At 31.4% G+C, this 21,786-nt stretch overlaps 2 long non-coding RNA genes across 22 annotated transcripts; one reads left to right on the plus strand and one right to left on the minus strand.

The window, feature by feature from the left end:
- Positions 1-4: 4 nt before the first annotated feature.
- Positions 5-21,759, minus strand: LOC127070232 (uncharacterized). Of its 19 annotated transcripts, none has more exons than XR_007784397.1 (17): positions 21,063-21,349; positions 20,917-20,944; positions 20,491-20,818; positions 20,195-20,380; positions 19,929-20,111; positions 19,671-19,732; positions 19,445-19,545; positions 6,834-7,181; positions 6,708-6,739; positions 6,299-6,518; positions 6,092-6,219; positions 4,938-5,109; positions 2,353-3,324; positions 1,896-2,107; positions 1,505-1,696; positions 1,284-1,424; positions 5-803 (listed from the first exon to the last, which is right to left on the minus strand). It is a non-coding gene; the product is annotated as an uncharacterized LOC127070232 (long non-coding RNA). The 19 variants fall into 19 exon arrangements; XR_007784396.1 differs by having other exon boundaries at positions 19,445-19,509; positions 21,063-21,347; XR_007784404.1 differs by lacking the exon at positions 19,445-19,545 and having other exon boundaries at positions 21,063-21,088; positions 21,183-21,197.
- LOC127070235 (uncharacterized) lies at positions 9,008-15,720 on the plus strand. 3 transcript variants are annotated; one of them, XR_007784415.1, is made up of 6 exons: positions 9,008-9,423; positions 12,637-12,719; positions 13,138-13,389; positions 13,570-13,754; positions 13,836-13,976; positions 14,402-15,720. It is a non-coding gene; the product is annotated as an uncharacterized LOC127070235 (long non-coding RNA). The 3 variants fall into 3 exon arrangements; XR_007784416.1 differs by lacking the exon at positions 12,637-12,719 and having other exon boundaries at positions 9,009-9,423; XR_007784417.1 differs by lacking the exons at positions 9,008-9,423; positions 12,637-12,719 and adding an exon at positions 12,726-12,839.
- Positions 21,760-21,786: the final 27 nt, after the last annotated feature.

The following is a 21,786-nucleotide window of genomic DNA, read 5'->3' on the forward strand; positions in this document are numbered from 1 at the left end:
CGAATTTCGTATAGGAATTAACGAATCACTTTATTGCAATCAATTCAATATAATGTTATTAATTACAATAATTGGAATTAATAGAAGAAATTATTTACCGTTCTAGCTAGAGATATAAAATCTAGGAAGCATGGTCCTCTAATGGGAGGACTCTTTTAATTTGGGGAGTCATCATTCCTTCGGTGATTTTGGAAACAGTAATATGCAAGTGAGAGCCGTACGTAAAATAATCCCTATCCATAGACATCATACATCTCAAATGATACCTTTACAAATAATTCAAACGACGCAAACAATTTCATCATTCACACTAGTCATTCGTTTATTCCATCAATATTTTTAAAATTTAGCAGTACTCATTACTATAAGATTTATTGTAAAATTTCATTTCTATATTTTGGAATGGAAAATGATTTTCTTGATTTATATTATTTTAATTATTATTTTGTCGTGTATCGGAAAAGTTCCTGTAGCATTTAAATGGCATTCCCTGATTTATTTTCGATAATTATACAATTGAAATGAACGAATGACTTAATTAAGTCTTAACCATTGTACGAATATTGAGGGATACACGAATTTTAGATACATTATTTTAGAGATACGACATGAATTAAAGGCGGAAGCAATTCCAACACCTGAAAATGACAGCAAAGAAGCTGAATTGACCCATATCTGAAATATAATACTTCCAGGGAAAATACAGGTTTTCGCGTACGCTTGGCGTGATAATTAAATATTCGATGATCCAAGTGCAACATATTTAAATTTGTTTTTCGTTGATCCTCATCCGGTAATACGTCCTACAAAGAGAGTATAAATGTACGACTATCAAACAAATATAATCCGGAAAACGTTTTCCTTTTTAGTCTTACATTTAATGCTAAGCTCATATTGCTGTGTATTCTGACATGTACTATGGATTTGAGGTACATATTAAGCGTCGTAGTATGTGTATACAAATGTAATATTGTGGTAAACCGAAGTAAACTTCCATATAATCCGTATTTAAGGAGTATATACCAGTACGTATTTGAATTTATAAAAAATGTTCGTTTCTTACTAATTCCATATATCACGATGAATTTAAATTTACAAAAAATTTACTTGAATGTATATTTTCTTTGAAGAATTAAATTTCGATGAGAAAATTAGCTACATTCATTTCTGTTTAAAGTTCTTTGACATATACCTACTAAGCGAAATTATAATCCAATTTAGTTTCCAAAAATGAATGTATGAATCAAATATGTAAAATTGTGAATATTGATTATCAAACTTACCTCTATGGTAAAATTATGTTGCAATACATCGATATGGAGACATTGAAAAGTATATCATCTCTCAGTAACAAGAAACGGTGCACTTTCTTTGAATAAATTTTCCAACGACTTTTCGAACCACTCTTCTGACAATCCAATGTGCTATATAATAAGAGATGAAATTCATATAGAAAATTGGGATAAAGTACATGAGAAGTTACGTACATCCGATCTCTTCGTACCTTGTTTATTAAAATCCAATATTAAGATCGATGATTGTTATAATAATGGCGTACCTATGGTGTCACGTTTTCTGCATAAAACAGGTAATTATGTATATTATTCTCCCGCCAATTTTAGAAGATTCTCGTCAACGTGGAAGATTTCAAATGAATTCAATTATCAATATAACAACCTCGCCGACTTCATAAAATCTATGTAAAAATCGAATAAATTATTATAAAATATACTTATGATACAGATTTTATATTAAACATTACATTTTAGAATAAAAAATTTATATCTTGTCTCTAAAATATCCTGCTATTCCATAAATGCAGCATTGATTGATTTACCATTTAAACATATCTTTTCATATCCTAATCTGGTTGAAGGTCGGGTATTTATACTAACCATGTAAGATGTATCATCGGAAGAACAGGAGGTGACAAAGTAACTAAAACAGTTTTATTTCGGATGTCGGATGTTTAATTTACACGTTCAGTGTAGTTGAAATGGCATATTTTCCTCGGAAATATTCATATGTCACATATCCGTCAATTCGGTTTCTTTGCAGTACTTCCGGGCTGCGAGAACGGCACCCGTCTTTATTTCGTTTCGTATTCCTGTAAAATAAATCAAAACTTGTAGATTTGTTACGACTCACGATAGATATTCAATTGTTCATGTAAATTATATAGATATCAAAGATAAATGGGGTTGCGGCCTTTTAAATAATATAAAGTACCTTTTCTGAAAAGCAACAAATAATAATGGAGATGGTATTTAACAGGAAAATCAGTTTCGTTTCGATAGTATATAATTGAAATTTTATAATAAATTATGTACTAATGACTACTGATAAATTTACCTTATATTGATGACATAAATAACTGACTAGTGAGAACGAAGAAATTGTTTCCACCGCTTGAACTACTTGTAAAGATACCACTTGAGATGTATGATGTCTACGGATAAAGATTATTTACCGTACGATACTCCCTTGCACATTACTGTTTCGAAGATCACCGAAGGAATGATACGAAGCTATGTCACCGTTCTGTGACTTGCGGTCATCATCCCCTCCACATCGTTTTGGGAGGTTAACCGAGCGACCACGAGGGCGCTCTCTGCAAAGTGTTTTCAAGCTTGATGTGGATTGATTAATTTTTACTATTATACGGTCGAAAGATCCGAGAAAATCTAATTGTATCGAAAGGTTATAAGCTGTGAGGAAATGAAATGCTTTATTGATCTTTATTAATTAGATGTATCATTATTCTTTTTCTCCTATGTTCCTCTTCCGTTCCTTCTTTTCTCTACCTTTCTGTCCTTTACAATTTAAAATTAGAAGGTAGCTAAAGAATTTTAAAAATTGATCAATAATTTTGTTCCCGTTCTTGTCGTTAAAAATATGTACCGATAAGAATTAATTTTGAGCAAAAATCGTTGTTTGATCATTTTTTTTTGTAATATTACTTCCTGTTCTTCTTCTGTTACTTAAGTTAACGCTCAATTTTTTTTTACACATCTCTCTTTTTTATAACGCCGTAGTAAAGAAAATCGATTTAGTGACCAATTGTCATATTCTTTTTTTTCGTAATATCATCTTTTTCTCTGTTATGTATTTCATTTGAACACGATTTACACAAGTCGATCAAAATTTCCTATTACGCGATCGAACCAATCGAAAAGGCTTCAATGGATATGGATTGGGACTCGACGAACATCTTTCAATTCGACATATTATTATTGTCCCTTTCTAATCGCCATATGATATAATCCATTTCGAATAACTGCGTATTGCAAAAGCGGCTGCTGCTTCCATTTTATCGATCGCTCCCTACGAATGATTAATATTAAATTAAATGAAATTATTTTTGTTGTTAACACTGCCTCATAATAAAAATATCTTATGAACGTTATTATACACATTTTCGACTTCCGTCAGTCAAAATCAGACAAACGTGTTTCCCACGCAAAAAATTCTTTTCATACTTCTTTTGGTCGTATTAATAATTATATCATGAGTGAATTCACCGGCATGAGAAGTATTTGCTTCTTCATTGTGATCGTTAGATATACATTTCGAAGAAACCTTTGTTAAAAACAGATTCTTCATCTATCATGGAATAACAAGCATTCAACTTTCGAAGTTGTCGCGTGTTATCATCGAAGGCGTTGTGCATTGACATTTTCAGTTTTTTGTTACAGTTCTTCGATAGTGATTTCACGCTTTATATTATAGCTCGCATTTAAAAATACGAACAAAAAGAAATATACATCTATATATCTTATGCGCGAACAATGAAATACATAATGTCGATTGGCGGTATTCTGTTATCTAAAATTATCAACAGCTTCCAAAACATTTTTAATGCTTCTTAGCGATACTACGAATCAACGTGCTGGATTTGAAAGGAAGGCGTTTCCCTTTCAAACGCCGTCCTTGTCTTTACGTGATCCGCTGTATTGTGTTCTATCCCGTCTTAATTATGTGATCGAGATTAAGCAGAAAGCAATGTAACACGACTGATTTAATTCTTCCACATAAACGAGTACATTTTCCTAAAAATTCAATCCCTATTGGAGAATGTAAAACAATAATCTCGCTATATTTCTACTTATCCAATATTTCGTATTTTACGTTCCAAATCAATGGGTTCCTAAGAAAATAGTCCATTGCTATGGAAAATAAGTATCCGTGTTACTTTGTGATGAAGTTAATAGTTATTAAATGATGAATCTAAATAGACGACTGAATTATACAATTAATGATATCCTCCATTGGTCTGTTTGGTTTCATGAGAAGAAGACATGAAAAAATAGTCTCCTTGCTATCGAAATAAGACAGGAGTCGTACGTATACACGTCCACAGGATCGCGCACTTAATCCCTCCTACTTGAAATGGCAGAGGTAAGCGCGCAATAGAGCACCCGCAGATGGAGAGAGATAATAACGAGAGGTTTAAAACGAAGCCACTTGACGGTAAGTATGGGAGAACGTATTACGTACATCCACTTCCATTAAAACCCTATCTAAATGTATCAACAGGCTGATTCGCGCTACGCAGCAATTACTTCCTCCAAATTTCAATATTTATGTAAAACGCGCATTAAATATTACAAATATTTTTTAAGTACGTGTCGTGCATATTATGACAAACAATTTGAAATGTAGAATACAAGACTTCTTTTCTAATTGTATCGAATGGTTACTTCATTTAATTGATTTAAATCTTTCTATTTCACGAATAATTTAAAAGTACTCCCCTACTAACGTTATCACTTACAAAAACGGTTTATCTTTTGATCGTCCCTTTACGGGAAATTAATAGGTATGATAAGTCTCCCTCAGATTCACTTCAATTCCCCTTTGACCCGTGCCAACGTGGAACGTCGGGCGGCCATTCGACGAACTTTTTTGAGCACAATCGCATATATCCTATAACTCACGTTTGAATCCTTTGATGAAAATAAATAACATTTCCTCGTACCACCCTTCCAAGCTTTATAAAACAGCGCCACATTGGTCTTCCCAAACTTCGTCGTCATTTCTTTCTGTTCATTTTTTAAATTCGAGCTACAATTTAGAGCGTCACCACCGCCGATGGATTACTACAAAACACTGAAAATGTTAAACCGCAATTAGATACTCATACTGGTCAATTTGCGCATGATATAATCTTTATTGTAACAAGAAGAAATCGGAAACAAAAGTATTTTTTGCACGAACAACCCTATTAACCAACGTTTCTTAGAAGCGAATCAGTAATGTGTATATTAACGCGCATAAGATATATGTATTATGCGAAATTATCAAGAAAAAAATTAGTTCCTCCTCATTCAATATTAATATTTGGTACAGAGTAATCGATAAATACGAGGGAGAAGCGTTTGTTGCAATATGTTGTTACGCAATGTGGATCATTTCATATGAGTTATTTCAAAAGGTAGTAACGAAAAAATAATAACTCATCGCATTAAAAGGGATTGATCGAGAAATTCGTTTTTCCCGAACTCATATCCTTTTCGGCCTCTTCGGATCTTTCCAATAAGTAATAGGAAATGTTGACCGACCTTCGAATGAAATACGTAAAAGAAAAAAATTTATGGTAGGAAAATAAAATAATAATGAGGAAAGAATTTCTCTAAATTCTTATCTTTAATCATTGCGCAATAATGCAGTAATAAAAATTCAATATTAATCGCATACAGCTGTGTATTATGATATACATTATGAAGATGAGCTACACATTAAGCAGATGTAGCATTTGTAGACAAATGTAGTCTTACAGTTAACCGAAATGATCTTCCATATAATCCTTATTTAAGGAGTATATATTGCTATGTACTTTACTTTATAAAAACATGTTCTTTACTACTTCGATATATTACGATGAATTCAAATTCACAAAAAATGTACTTTGAAGTACCTTTTCTTTGAAGAAATTAATTTCTAAAAAAAAAATCGGTCCTTTTGTTTCCATTTAAAGTTCTTCGACGGACATATATCTATTTAGCGAAATTATAATCTGATCTAGTTTCCAACAAATGATCAATATATCAAACAAGCATACGAAAAAGTGATTATTCATTATCTTACCAACCTTTATAGCAACATCACGTTGCAGAACATCAACATCGGAAGATTTCAGAGCATTTAATCTATGAGCAGTCCCTAACAATGTTCATTCTTTTGTTTCTTGAACTACTCTTCTGTTTTCACAATCCAATTCTATATTATAAAAGTTGAAATTCGTATGGAAGATTGAATAAGATTCGTGACAAGATACTTATATCTGATTTCTTCATACCTTGTTTATTAAAATCCAATGTTAAAATAAGTGCTACAGTAAAGCCCAAGCAGTAGCAACAGGTTGTTTCCATACACCGGATAATTAAGTGCCTCTCTCACCAACTTAAAGTATCATATCACTTGGAAGATTTGTAACAAATTCGTGAGCATCATCGGCTTCTTCCGTCGCGTATACAATCTGATACATTAAGTGACGAACGATATGTAACGTAAAATTCCTTGAAAAAATATTGTAATCTTTATTCATATATCATTATTAAACTCCTTTGCTTCATATAATATCTTGCCTTCCATATATATAGTATTCTTCACTATACTAGTTGAAAATTATATCTGGTCTTGATTTATATCCAGTAAAGGAGTACCTTCATGATAGCTAGAGTTAAGAGACCTAATGTCCCACTTACCAACAGAAATACTCTCGTCGCCATCATAAAATCTGTGTAAATATTCAATAAATTATTATAAAATATACCTATGATACGGATTTTACATTCCATATTACATTTGAGAATAAAAAATTTATATCTTACCGCTAAAATATGTTACCATTCCATAAACACAGCATTCATTGATTTACTGCTCAAGATATAAGACTAAAAAGGAAAACGTTTTCACATCCTTATTTGGTTGATGGTCGGAGATTTGTGCTATCCATGTAGAACGTATCGTCTGATGTAAGAAGAACAGGAAGTGCCAATGTAAATATGTTTCATTTCGGACGTCGAATATATAATTATCACGTTAATTGCTATTGAAATACTTATCTTCTTTGCAAATAATTAGAACTCAGATATGGATCCCTAATTCCTAATTCTGCTCTTTCTCGATACTTCTAGAATATTGGAACTGCTTTCAACTCCGTTTCATCTTTTCTAGCTCTGAAATAATTAAAAATTCGTAGATTAGGTAATTCTTAGTATAGACGTTCAATTGTTCCGTTAAATTCTACAGTCAACGAAGGTAAATCAGGTTACGCCCTTCTAAGCGATATAAAGTAATTTCTCGTAGAAGCAACAAAGTAATAATTAGGATCAAGAATAATTGATCACGAAAATCAGTTTCATTTTCATAATACAGAATTGAAATTTTATAATAATTTATATACTAATGACTACTGATAAATTTACCTCACGTGGATAACATAAACAAAAGACTGGCGAGAGGAAGAATTGTTTGTAACGTTTGGACTGCTTGGAAGATTCCTTTGGGACGTATGAAGTATACATGCGATTATTTAGTTCTTGTGTATTACGTCTTTAAAAATAGTTGAAAAAAATGACTTCTACAGGCGACAATTTTTCCCAAATCCTCACATTGGAAGACCTACCTCCTTTCCGAAACGAAGCACGGTTCAAAGAGCTAAGACAATCTACAAAGGTTAATCTATACCACGTATTACACAATATAAAGAGACGAAATGTCATGGGGAACGGAAGAAAATAAATTTCTCAATTGTGGGGTATTCATTGGACTAGTTTCCTCTTTTCCTTTCCTTCTTTTCTCCTCTTTTCGCCCTTTTTTTCTTGACAACTTACAATTAGAAATTAACTAAAGAAATTTTGATAATTGGACATTAATATTTTTCCTCTTTTTATTGTTAAATTATTTATCAACAAGTGCTATCTTCCAGCAAGAAATTTTGCTTGAAAATTGGTTTCGTAATATTACCTTCTATTCTCTTTCTATTATTTAAGTTAACAGACATCTCTCTTTCCTTATTACACAGTAGGAAAGGATATGGATTGAGAGAAAATCATTCGTTATGTTTATTTTCTTTTTTTTCTTTGTGCCTATTTCATTTGAATTCGGTTCACGCAAGCCATTCAAAACTTCCTATTCCGCAGGCAGACCCGAACATTCCGTGAAAGGATATAAGTGGGGGGTAGGCATATATTGACCAATCCCTTTGAATTCGACCTACTATTATTTCTTCCTGTCAACTACTGCATGAAATAATCCACATTGCGTGACTGCATATCAAAACAACGCTGCTGCTTTGTTTTATTGATCTCTCCCTACCAAGGATTAATATTAAATAAAAAGTAATTAATTTTGTTGTTGACACTTTCTCATAATAAAAATATCTCGTGAACTTTAGTATACCCGTTTTTAATCCCATCTGCCAAACGTCGACGAAAAATGTTGTTTAGGCAAACAATACTCTTTTGGCGATTTCTTGTTGCTATAACAAAAATTACATAATAGGTGATCAGCAAGAGAAGTATCCCATTGTTCTTTATAATGTCCAGTTCTTTGTTCCTGTTCATCGGCAGGGACATGATTCTTTATGTTATAGGAGGAACTAAACAAAGGACAAGGGAAAATATATCCATATATCTTAAGCATGGAGTGCACACATTAAATTACAAGTTATCAGTCGGGGATATTGTATTATCTAAAATTAACGTCTTTCAAAAATTTTCTGGTGCTTCTATGGAATACTATAAAACAACGTGCTGGAATTATTTCAAAGGCATTTCCTTTTGAAACATCTTCCTTGTCTCTACATAACCGTAATACCTTGTTCTATACCGTGTTCGTCGGGTGATCGATATTATCCGGAAAGAGAAATAAGAAGACAAAAGATATAATGGTCATAACGACCTATCTTCTCGAGATCGATATAGTACTGTTTTATTCAGTTACCTTCCAATGGTGGTACGAGGCTAGGGAATATATCCCTTCAAAGGGTTCAAGCTTAGGCTGGTTCGGTAATACGATATTATCGATTGCGTACGGAAAGGTCGGTCAAAGGGACGTCTGTCGGTGTAAGCTGATCGTGGATCAAAGTAGAATTTTTGCTTTAATGAGAGAATATTCCTTCGTAGAATAGACTTCATCGCAGAATCTTTTTCGAGTCCATCTTTTTTCACTCTCGAAAGGATTCAACGCAGTCGAGAAAGAAAAATAGGGATCAAATAATTTCGTTGACCGTGTTCTTGGATATCGAAATAATGTTAATTTTGATTGCATTTAGTATTAAAAATTATATATGTATCTTAATATGTATTAGAATATAAGCGAGTGAGATTAGGAACTATAAGGAAAGGAAAGATCTGTTAATCGATGTTGAAGAAGAAGTGGAAGAAGGAAGAGATACGGAAGATGAAGAAGAACAAGGTAAGGCTAAAGATTATGAATCCATAATCGTTTACGATTCATTCGACGATAGATATTATCCCGACGATGATCATTCCACAAACAAATTTAATTCTAATCGAAACGACGTTGGTCTCCGACCTATCAATGATTTTGCAAATCACGACTTGAATTCGATAATTTTTAACACGGTATATCGTAAGAACGATGTTGAATGGATCATCGAGAACTATCGGGAATAATAACAATAATATGAAAATAACAGTAATAAGTATGAAGGATAGAAAGGAAGTGATGATAATGGAGGATTTAATAATGAATTGAAGAATGGGCTCGGTAGAAGTCGAAATGAAACTAATGTAGGTTTAACTTTCAAAATGATTAAATCTTTAAGGACGACCAAAGGGTTTACCGATCTTCCATATAACAATGAATACTTTGCAATCGCACGAGAAATGTTAATTCCACGTTTACGTCACCTTGTCATCCTGATTTCATCAAATTAAATTAAGTAATCATTCAATCAAATAAAAAATAGAAGAAATGTTGAATTCATTTTCAAAATTGTATGTCATAATATTCGCATTGTGTACCTGAAAATTATTCATAATATTTAATTTACGTTTGAAAGTAACGAAATTTCAACTAATTATTTGCTTCATATCGCGAAATCTCTTGTCAGCACGTTCTGATAGGGATTTAATGAAAATGGATGTACGTATTACGAATTTTCCTACGTATCGTTATCCATCTTCGTATTATACGATTCGTTTTTATTTTCCTCTATATGTGAGTGCAACAATATCTGTTACTAGAAATATAATATTTTGCTTGAAATTAATCAATAAAGAACACAGCATACGGAATACTGTATAGCTGGATGTATAATTTGATAATTTTTTAAATGCTCCAATCGGATGTAAATTTTTAGGAAAATGTAGCCTTTCCTATCTAAGAACTAAATCAGTGACGCGGTACATAGCTCTGTAAAAGAACTAACAGGACAATAAAATTTTGCATCGATATATAATTATACAGGATAATTTTGCATAGATAACTAAATTATACAGGTAATCTTATTTACCAAATGTTTGCTTGGATCGATAAGAGCAAAAACACATGAAAAAACACCTGTCCTATTTTCGAGATACGAGAGGTGTTATATGCGCACGCGCCCTTAGAAGGGCAGAGTCATCCCGATAACTTGAATAAACTTACGCACGCGCAAAGCTGTACAAACAGATGAGGAGGAATGAGAATAATACGTTCAATATAAAAGGACATGACGATAATTCTAGAGGAACGTATTACGCATCCGCAGATCATTGTACCTCGGATCGATCGTTACAAGAGAATTCGAGCTAACCAGCATATTAATTGGTCCAAATCTCCATATTACTGAAGATGTACATTAAATATTATGAATATTTTTTAGATTCGTGTCGCGAATATTACGATAACCAATTTGGAACATTGAACTAAACGTTTCCTCCTTTTTTAATTAAATAAAACAATTATTTAACCTGACTGTGATAATCAGTTTAATAATTAGTTTAATGGATAGTTTAAATAATTGTTTAAACTAGTATAACGATGACGTGGTGACGTAAACGTAGACTGTATATTCGACGCAGAATTTAAAAGTGTTCCCTGGCTAACACTGTCATCGCGGAGAATGGTGAATCCTTCGATCGTACATGCAGATTTAATCATTTTCGAAGATAAACCTGTCTGAGTACCATTTCAATTTCACTTTGATGACAGATTCCGTTTGCAACATCGAACAGCCCTTCGATAAATCTATCTCGACACACTCGATTATATCCTCTTCCTAAAGCCGCTTATCTTTGGATCCTTTCAATGAGATACAGTCCATCTCCTCGTACCGCCACTCGAATGTAGTTTTGTAAAACGGAGCAATTTAAGACTCGCCAAGGTCCGTCGTCATCGCCATTATAAATTTTGTTTTCTTCTTCCTCTTTCTGGGTATTCTTCATCACATAATGAACACGATATGTAATATGTTATTACGGATCATTTAAAGAAAAGAAGGACGTTTAAAAGCGAAATTTCTTGCTTTTTGATGCAGGATATTGATTTATAGATCCCCACGAAGCATTAAGAAAGTTTTGTAGGTCGTTGATTATGTTAGATACAATATATGCGACCGATGACATGTAATTCGATATTTGTTCTCCACACATGAGATATATGGATGTATATTTCCTTTTCCTTTTCTTGAATTCGTCCTAATATAAACCATCATGTCGCTGCCGATAAACTGTAACAATAACTGAAAATTTTAAAGAACAATTGGATTCTTCTCATAACGATCGTCTATCGCCTATTATGCAATTTTTATTATGGCATCAAAATATCGGAAAAGAAATTTTTTATTGCATAGACATTTCTCGTCGACGTTTGATAAATTAAAAATGTGTATAATAACGTTCACAAGATATTTTTATTACTAGAGTATATCAAGAAATAAATTAATTTCTTTCCATTCAGTATTAACCCTTGGGAGGGAGCGATCAATAAAAATGAAGAAGAAGCATTTATTTTAATATGTATTTGTGCAATATGGATTATTTCATACGGTAGTGAAAAAGGGGCAAATCTAATATATCGAATTAAACAGGTTTTGTCGAGAAATTCGTTTCCTCTCACTCATATCCTTTTCGGCTCGTTCGATGGCGTAATGGGAAATTTGGATTTATTTGAATAAATCGTATTCAAATGCGTAAAACATGAAGTGGAAGTACGAAATACTTAAAGGAGCAGATGATATTACGAAAAAAGAAAAATAAATATGACGAATGATTTTCTCTGCATCCATATCTTTGCTACTGGGTAATAAAGAAAGAGAGATTCTTGTTATCTTAAATAATAGAAAAAGAATAGAATGTAATATTACGAAAAGAAAATGTCAAACAATATTCTTTGCTCGAAATTAATTCTTATTGATATATATTTTTAACGACAAGAACGGGAAGAAAATTATTTGCCAATTTTTTAAAATCTTTAATAGATTTCTAGTTTCAATTTGTAAACAGTAGTAGGGAAAGAGAAGAAGCGAAAGAAGAGCATAGAAGAAAAAGGATGATGATACATCCGAATAATAGAGATCAATAGAGAATTGTATTTCCTCGCATCTTACGAACTTTTCGGAACTTTCTATGGTGTAATAGGAAATATTGATTATTCTACGTGAAACGTAAACACCCTTTGCAGAGGGCGCCCTGTGGCCCTATGTTAACCTCCCAATGCGACATACGGGGAATGAATTCCACCTGTCAAAGAATGGCAATAAAACTGTAAGTTATTCCTTCCATAGTTGTATGACTAGTAATATGCGAGCGGGTGTGATACAATAAATATTCCCTACCTGTATGCATTATATGTCTCAAAGGGTAGTTTTACAAATAGTTCAAACGGTGAAAATAATTTCTTCATACTTACACTAGTCTTTTGTTCATGTTATCAATATAGGGTAAATTTTCAGTAGTCATCAGTATATTATGTATTATAAAATTTCAGTTAGATACTATGTAAATGAAACCGATTTTCCAGATCAATATCATCTTTATAAGTATTTGTTGCTTCTAACAAACGGTACTTTATATCAATTAAAAGGGCATAACCGGATTTAACCTTGATAACTACACAATTTAGATGAACAATTGAATATCTCTTGTAAGTCTTAACTAATCTACGAATTTTTGCTTATTTTAGAGATATACAAAACTAAATAAAAGGGAAAGCAGTTCCAATACCTAGGAAGTATTCAGAAGGACCTGAATTAACCGATATCTGGATTATAATTACTTCCAAAGAAGATACAAGAATTTTAACTACGCTCAACTTGATAGTTAAATATGAGACATCCAAAGAGAAACATATTTACCTGGTCTTCCTGTTCTTCTGTACATCTGATAACAAGTCCTACATGGATAATACAAACGTCAGACCATCAATCAGATCAAGGTATGAAAACATTCTCCTTTTTAGTCTTATATTTAAACGGTAAATCAATGAATGCTGTATTTATGGAATGGTAAGATATTTTGGAGACAAGGTATAAATTTTTTATTCTAAATTGTAATGTGGAGTATAAAATCTGTATCATAGCTATATTTTATAATACTTTATTGAATTTTTATATAGATTTTATGAAATCAACGAAAATATTACAATTGTGAAGTGAATTTATTACGAATCTTTCAAATATTATGAAACCTAAGTTGGCCAGAGTGGCACCTAATGATCCGGAGTATGGAAACGAAATGTTGCTATTGCTACGGCATTACTATAGCAACCATCGACTTTTACATTGGATTTTAATAAATGAGGTACGAAGAGATCTAATATAACTAACTTATCACGTATCTTATCAAATTTTTAATATTAATTTCCTTTTTTTTATAATATAGCACATTGGATTGTCGGAAGAGTGGTTCGAGAAGTGGTTGGAAAATCTATTGAAAGAGACTGCACCGTTACTTATTGCTGAGAGATGAAGTACTCTTCAATCTTCCGATATCAATGTATTGCAATATAACTTTACCATAGTGGTAGGTTTGGTAATGAATAATCACAATTTTACATGTTTGATTCATTTCTGGAAATTAAATTGGATTATAATTTTGCTCAGTAAATATATGTCAAAGAACTTTAAACAGAAATAAAAGTAGTTAATTTTCTCATCGAAATTAATTTCTTCAAAGAAAATATACATTAAAGTAAATTTTTTGTGAATTTAAATTCATCGTGATATATGGAATTAGTAAAGAACGAACATTTTTTATAAATTCAAATACGTATTGGTATATACTCCTTAAATATACTTTGGTATATACTCCTTAAATAATACCTCAAACCCATAATACATATCATAATACACAGCAATATGAGATTAGCATTAAATGTAAGACTAAAAAGAAAAACGTTTTCCGGATTATATTTGTTTGATAGTCGTACATTTATACTCTCTTTGTAGGACGCATTACTGGATGAGGATCAACGAAAGAACAAATTTAAATATGTTCCACTTGGATCGTCGAATATTTAATTATCACGCCAAGCGTACGCGAAAACCCGTATTTTCCCTGGAAGTATTATATTTAAGATATCGGTTAATTCAGCTTCTTTGCTGTCATTTTCAGGTATTGGAATTGCTTCCACCTTAAATTCGTGTCATGTATCTCTACATTAATGTATGTAAAATTCGTATATTACTCAATATTCGTAGACTGGTTAAGAGTTAACTAAGTCATTCGTTTATTTCAATTGTATAATTACTGAAAATAAATCAGGTAATGCCATTTAAATGCTACAGCAACTTTTTCGATACACAACAAAATAATAATTAAAATGATATAAATCAAGAAAATCATTTTCAATTCCTAAATATAGAAATGAAATTTTACAATAAATCTTATAGTAATGAGTACTGCTAAATTTTAAAAATATTGATGGAATAAACGAATGACTACTGTAAATGATGAAATTATTTTCGTCGTTTGTATTATTTGTAAAGATATTCTTTGGGATGTATGAAGTCTACGGCTAGAGATTATTTCTCGTATGGCACTAACTTGCATATATTACTGGTTCAAAAACCATCGAAGGAATGACTTCCCATCCCGAAATTATTCGAGTCCTCCCATTAGAGAACCCAGCTTCGTAGATTTTAGATCTCTAGCTAGAACGGTGAATAATTTCTCCTATTTATGTACTTATATTTTTATTTCCACTATGTATACAAGAAATTATCTCATAAATCTGAAAATCTTCTAATGAAATTAACAATTATTCATCTCGTTTTTAATTGTAATAATCACGTAAAACTGTAATTACGTATAATATAATTAATTATTATTAATTGTTATTATAATGATAATTCCAATAATAATAATTATTGTAATTATTAACGTCATATTGAATTGATTGCTATGAAATTATTCGTTAATTCGTATACGAAATTTGTAATGTTTCTTCTTTTCTTGTTTCAAGTTATGCTTAAAAATAGTGTTCTAATATTATCAGATATTAATGATATTATAATTTTCGTATTACGTAATTCTTATTGTAGAATCTTCTGTCGTAAAAAAATTTTTTCGTGGGAAGTTATATCTACTTCAATATCCCTTGCAAACATTTTTTCCAAATTCTTTGGAGTAAACAAAACTTCTTTTCTTGTAAACAAATACATATTGCCTAAGTTATCGAAGAATTCATTTCCGTTATTTTACAATAATATTATATAATGAAAATGTGTATTCCAAAAAATAATAAAAAACATGTACTCAAAGAAAATCTTTCTTCATATTTCTTCGTTTGCCAATATTATCTTTTTCTCTTTCACGTATTTCCCCTTCAAAAGAACTACAGAGTTTGTGAGTTATTTGAGAAGATCGAGTGATTGCATCGCAATTTTTTAAGACATGCATGTTTCTCTGGATTTTTCTATTGAAATGGCAAAAGAAAGCAAATCAAGAAATGGTCTAATTACCAAGATACATGAAATGAATATCAGTCAGTTTTACGGAAAAGAAATGTGTTCTGAACGATCTTAGCGCGTCTCTAAACCGCTTAAAGAAAGTGATAAGATGGACTTGTTTGCAATGGTATGCGAGTAGCCCTCGTTTAATACGCTGATATTTGTTGAAGTAAACAGGTATTGATAAAACTGGGATTAAGAGATTTTCAAAGCTGAACTCATTTCCTATTGAAACATCGAGTAGCATAGATAGATCCCTGGACTAATAAGTCAAAAAATTAGAAAAGTAATATTCTTTTGGTATATATCGTTTCGTGGTTTCGTAATATTCAATTAGAGATGGAAAGAGATTTCCCCAACCCATTCATTTATTCATTTTTTTTTTGTTAGGAAAATAGCAAAATTTCCAAAAACGAGTGAGTTTCATGACATATATAGTACTGAAGAAGAATTCCAGATAGACATTTATGCAGACGCATTAGAAAAAATCGGGAAGAAAACGATAGCAGTGATAGTGATGTCATCCAACAAGAAAACGTATAGATCTCATATAGAATCAGAGGGATGAAAATGTTAGAAGAGAATTGCTTCAACATTTATCATAGATATCATAGAAAATTATAAGGGACAAAATTTTGATTTCTTTGCAAAAATATATGTTCCTGAACGTCTACAAATTTATGTAAATCAAATATCATTTTAACACATTAGTTGGTTTCAAAGTTATAATATATAGTGTGGTCAATCGTAAGATTGCGTTTGCGCAACAAACTGCCATGGATTTAATGATAGCTAACGTCCGAGAGGGCGCCGAGTAAACAGGGTTTTACTTATTGATTGCTTTCTCGGACGGAAAGTTCGAAAATGAAATTAATTAAGAGGAAATAAACTTTTCTAACAATCTCTTTTAATTCGACATATTATTTTCCTTTTTTATTTTTCTTTTTGTTTCTTCTTTTCTTTGCAGTTGACTATTTGAAATTAACTAAAGAATATTGACGATTGATAATTTTGTTCTAATTTGTATGCTTAAAAATGACTCAATAAGAATTAAATCCTCAGTTGTTTTTATGTCCTAAAAATATTATTTCTTTTCTTTCCTTACTCAATATTAAAAATTATGGATTCAGAGAAAATCTTTCGCCATATTCATGTTTTTTTTTTTTTTTCATTACACTATCTTCCCTTTTACGTATTTTATTTCAATGCGCTTTACGCGAAGCAATTAAAATTTCCTATTACGCGACCGACAAAGATGTGGGTTGAGAGGAAATGAATTTCTCAATCTCTTTTAATTCAACATGTTATTACCGTCCCTTTTTAACTACCATATGAATAAATACATATTGCATAAATACATGTCGAAATAAACGCTTCTGCTAATAGTAAAAAATATAGATTTAGAGAAAATCTTTCGTCATATTTATTTTTTGTTCGTAATATCATCTTTTTCTCTTTTACATATTTTTTTTCAATACGCTATACGAAGCTCACTCAAAACTTCCTATTACGCGGACGAACAAATCGAAAAGGCTAAAAAGAGTATGAGTTAGAGGGAAATGAATTTCTCGACCAAACCGTTTTAATTCGACCAATTATTTTTCTTTCATTTTCTCTTTCTTCCATCTTTTCTTTACAGTTTTCGATTGAAAATTAACTAAAAAATGCTGACGATTGACAATTATCTTTTCTCTTATTTGTATTCTTAAAAATACCAATCAATAAGAATTAAATCCTCAGTTTTTTTTATCTTGTAAAAATATTATTTCTTTTCTTTTCTTACTCAATATTAAAAAATATGGATTCAAAGAAAATCTTTCGCCATATTCATGTTTTTTTTTTTTTTTTCGTTATACCATCTTCCCTTTGACGTATTTTATTTCAATGCGCTTTACGCGAAGCAATTAAAATTTCCTATTACGCGACCGAAAAAGATGTGGGTTGAGAGGAAATGAATTTCTCAATCTCTTTTAATTCGACATGTTATTACCGTCCCTTTTTAACTACCATATAAATAAATTCATATTACACAAATGCATATCGAAATAAACGCTTCTGCTTCATTTTCATTGATCGCTCCCTAGCAAGGATAAATATTGAAAAAGAAGAAATTAATTTTATTATTGATATTCTCTTATAATAAAAATATCTTGTGCACGTTAATATACACATTTCTGATTCCCTTCAGAAAAAACCGCGGATAAAAATGTTATTCATGCAAAAAATACTTTTTTCCCAATTTCTTTTTGTTTTAATAAAACTTATATTATAGACAAATTGATCAGTATGAGAAGTAACTAATTGTGCTTTAACATATTTAGTTTTTTGTTAGAGTTCATCGGCGATGATAACGCTTTAAATAATACTTCCAATTTAAAAATACGAAGGAAAGAAAAATACGATATAGACATATTTCATGCATGGAAAGCACACATTGAATCACATATCGATCGACGGTATTGTGCTACCTAAGATCGTCAAACTCTTGCGAAACTTTTTAGTGCTTCCTGGAGGTACTATAAACCAACGTGATAGATTTAAAGGCAAGGCATTATGTGACTGAAATAAAGCAGGAAGAAGAAGAAGACAAAATTTATAATGGCACTACCTACGAACATTGACGAGATTAATACGGCGCTGTTTTAGAATGCTTCATTCGATTGATCATACGAAGAGACGGAATAAACCTTTCCCAAAGAATCGAAGTGGGCTTTAGCTAGAGGATATAATCGATTTAGTGCGAAAAGGTTTGTCGAAGGGATGCCCGATGGTGCATGCGGGACCTTGATCAATAAAGAAACGAAATGGAACAAGGATGTTTATCTCGTAAAAGGATTAAAGCTGCCGAGACGAGCAAAAAATTCATATTATATTGTCAAATACATGAAAATATACGTGAAATATTAAGTCCACGTTTAGATCAGCCTGTCAATTTAAATAATCATTCAATATAATTGAAAACAGAAGAAATGTTGAGTTCGATGTTGTTCTAAATTGTTTGTCAAAATATTCACTATGTGTCCTTCAAAAATATTCATAATATTTAATATACGTTCTTCAGTTATATAGAAATTTAAAGCAATTAATTTGCTGGGTAGAGCAAATTCTCTTGTTAACGCGTATTGATCGAGATTTCAGGATCTGCACGTACATAACACCTACTGTCATATCTATTGTTAAGCACCATCATATTAAACGATTTATTATTATCTCTTTTCATGCACGTGGGCGCTTACGTATGCCAGTTAAATGAGCGGCAATCAATGCACCTGCTAAAACCCCGTAAATCTCCTCTCTTATTCAGAAAACAAGGAGGGTATTTATTCATTGGTTTTCGTCTCATTAGACCAAGCAGACAATTCGATAATACGATTAGCGGTATTATTCAATTATCTATTTGGCTGTATTATTTAATTATCTGATTGTCTTTTGCAGATCGATGTACCACGCCTGACTTAACTCTTCCACATGAACGAGTACATTTTCCTAGAAATGTATTCCCTATTGAAGAATGCAAAACAATAGTCCCATTATACTTACAGTTATCTAATATTTCGTACATTATGTTTCAAATCAATTGATTCCTGAGAAAATAGTCCATTGCTCTGCAAGATATGAAACCGTGTTATCGAATGATGAATCTAAACAGGCAATTGAATTATACAACTAATCGTATCCTCCAATTATCTGCTTGGTTTGATGAGAGGAAAATAAATGAAGAAATACTTGAATTGATGAGAGAAATAAATGAAGAATAATTTCTTACCTTTTTTTAAATTCGAGCGATTATTTTGTGCGTCATTACCGCCGATGAATTGCTACAAAAATCTGAAAATGTTAAAGCATTATTAAATAGTTCTCATACTGATCAATTCACGCATGATATAATCTTTATTGTATAAGAATTCGGAAAAAAAATATTTTTGCATATAATAACATTTTTAACCGACGTTTTTTAGAAGGGTATATATATACATATATAGAAATTGGGTAAGATATGTGACAATATCTGATTTCTTCATACCTCGTTTATTAAAATCCAATATTAAAGTCGATGGTTGCTATAGTAACGCCCTAGCAATAGCAACAACTTGTTTCCATACACCAGATAATTAGGTGCCTCTCTCGCCAACTTGGATTTCATTTCACTTGGAAGATTTGTAATAAATTCGTGAGAAGCATCAGCTTCTACCGCCGCTTTTACGATCTGATACATTAAATGACAAACGATATGTAACGCAAAATTCTTTGAAACAACATTGAAATTTCTATTCATATGTTATTGCACACCTGTTCTGCTTCATTGAGTATCTTGCCTCCCATATCTAATATTCTTCATTAGGCTAGTTGAAAAATATACGAAAAATATATGTTTCTTGATTTATATGCACTAATGGAGTAGCTTCAGGATAGCTAGAGTTAAGAGATCTAATGTCCCACTTATCAATAGAAATACTCCCGTCGCCATCATAAAATCTAGGTAAAAATTCAATAAACTATTATGTAATATAACTATGATACAGATATTATATTTCATATTACACTTTAGAATAAATAATTTATATCTTATCTCTAACATATCTTACCGTTCTATAAACACAGCACTGATCGATTTACCATTTAAATATGAGACTAGAAAAGAGGAAAACGTTTTTATTTCCTAATCTGGTCGATGGTTGGACATTTGTATTATCCACGTAGGACCTATCGTCTGTTTGTATGGAACAACAGGAAGTGCCAATGTAAATTTGTTTTAATTCGGATGTCGAATGTTTAATTGTCATGTTCAGCATTGTTGAAATCCGTGTATCTTCTTTGGAATTAATTAGAATTCAGATATCGGTTAATTCTGCTCCTTTGCAATACTTCTGCACTATTGGAACTGCTTTCGCCTCCGCTTCATCTCTTATATCTCTGAAATAATTTAAAATTCGTGGATTAGTTAAAAATTAGAACAGACGTTCAATTGTTCGCTTGAAAAGAATAGTCATCAAAGGTGAATCTGGTTATACCTTTTTAATCGATACAAAGTACCTTCTCCTAGAAACAACAAAATAATAATTAGGATGCTATTGATCACAAAAATCAGTTTCATTTCCATCATATAGAATTGAAATTTTATAACAAATTGTTTACTAATGACTACTGATATATTCACCTTATGTTGATAACATAAACAAAAGACTAGGGAGAATGAAGAGATTGTTTATATCGTTTGGACTGCGTGGACGTTTCCTTTGGATCGTATGAAGTATACAGGCGATTATTTAGCACTTACTTGTGTATTAATTGTTCAAAAATTATTGAAAGAATGACTTCTACAAGCGACATTCTTCCCTAAATCGTTACGTTGGAAGATCAAGCTAATTTGCGAAACGGACCTCCGTGTAAAGAGTTAATACAATTTACGTAGGTTAATCTATACCACGTATTACACGATAGAAAGAGCCGAAATGTCATGGGGATCTGGAGGAAATAAATTTCTCAAATATGCTCTATTCACTCGATTACTATCCTCTTTTCCTTTTGTTCTTTTCTCCTTTCTTCACCCTATTTTTCTTGACAATTTACAATTAGAAATTAACTAAAGAAACATTGATAATCGATAAAGAAATTTTGAATATTAATATTCTTCCTGTTTTTATCGTTAAAAATATTTATCAATAAGTACTAATCTCGAGCAAGGAATATTGCTTGAAAATTTGTTTCGTAATATTACCTTTTATTCACTTTCAATTATTTAAGTCAATAGGCTCTCTTTCTTCATTACGCAATAGGAAAGAATACGGATTCAGAGAAAATCATTCGTTCTGTTTATTTTCTTTTTTTTTCATAATATTATTTTTTTCTTTTTCGTATTTCATTGGAATACGCTTTACGCT

Source organism: Vespula vulgaris, chromosome 17 (genome assembly GCF_905475345.1).
Source record: "Vespula vulgaris chromosome 17, iyVesVulg1.1, whole genome shotgun sequence".
NCBI classification, from domain to species: domain Eukaryota; kingdom Metazoa; phylum Arthropoda; class Insecta; order Hymenoptera; family Vespidae; genus Vespula; species Vespula vulgaris.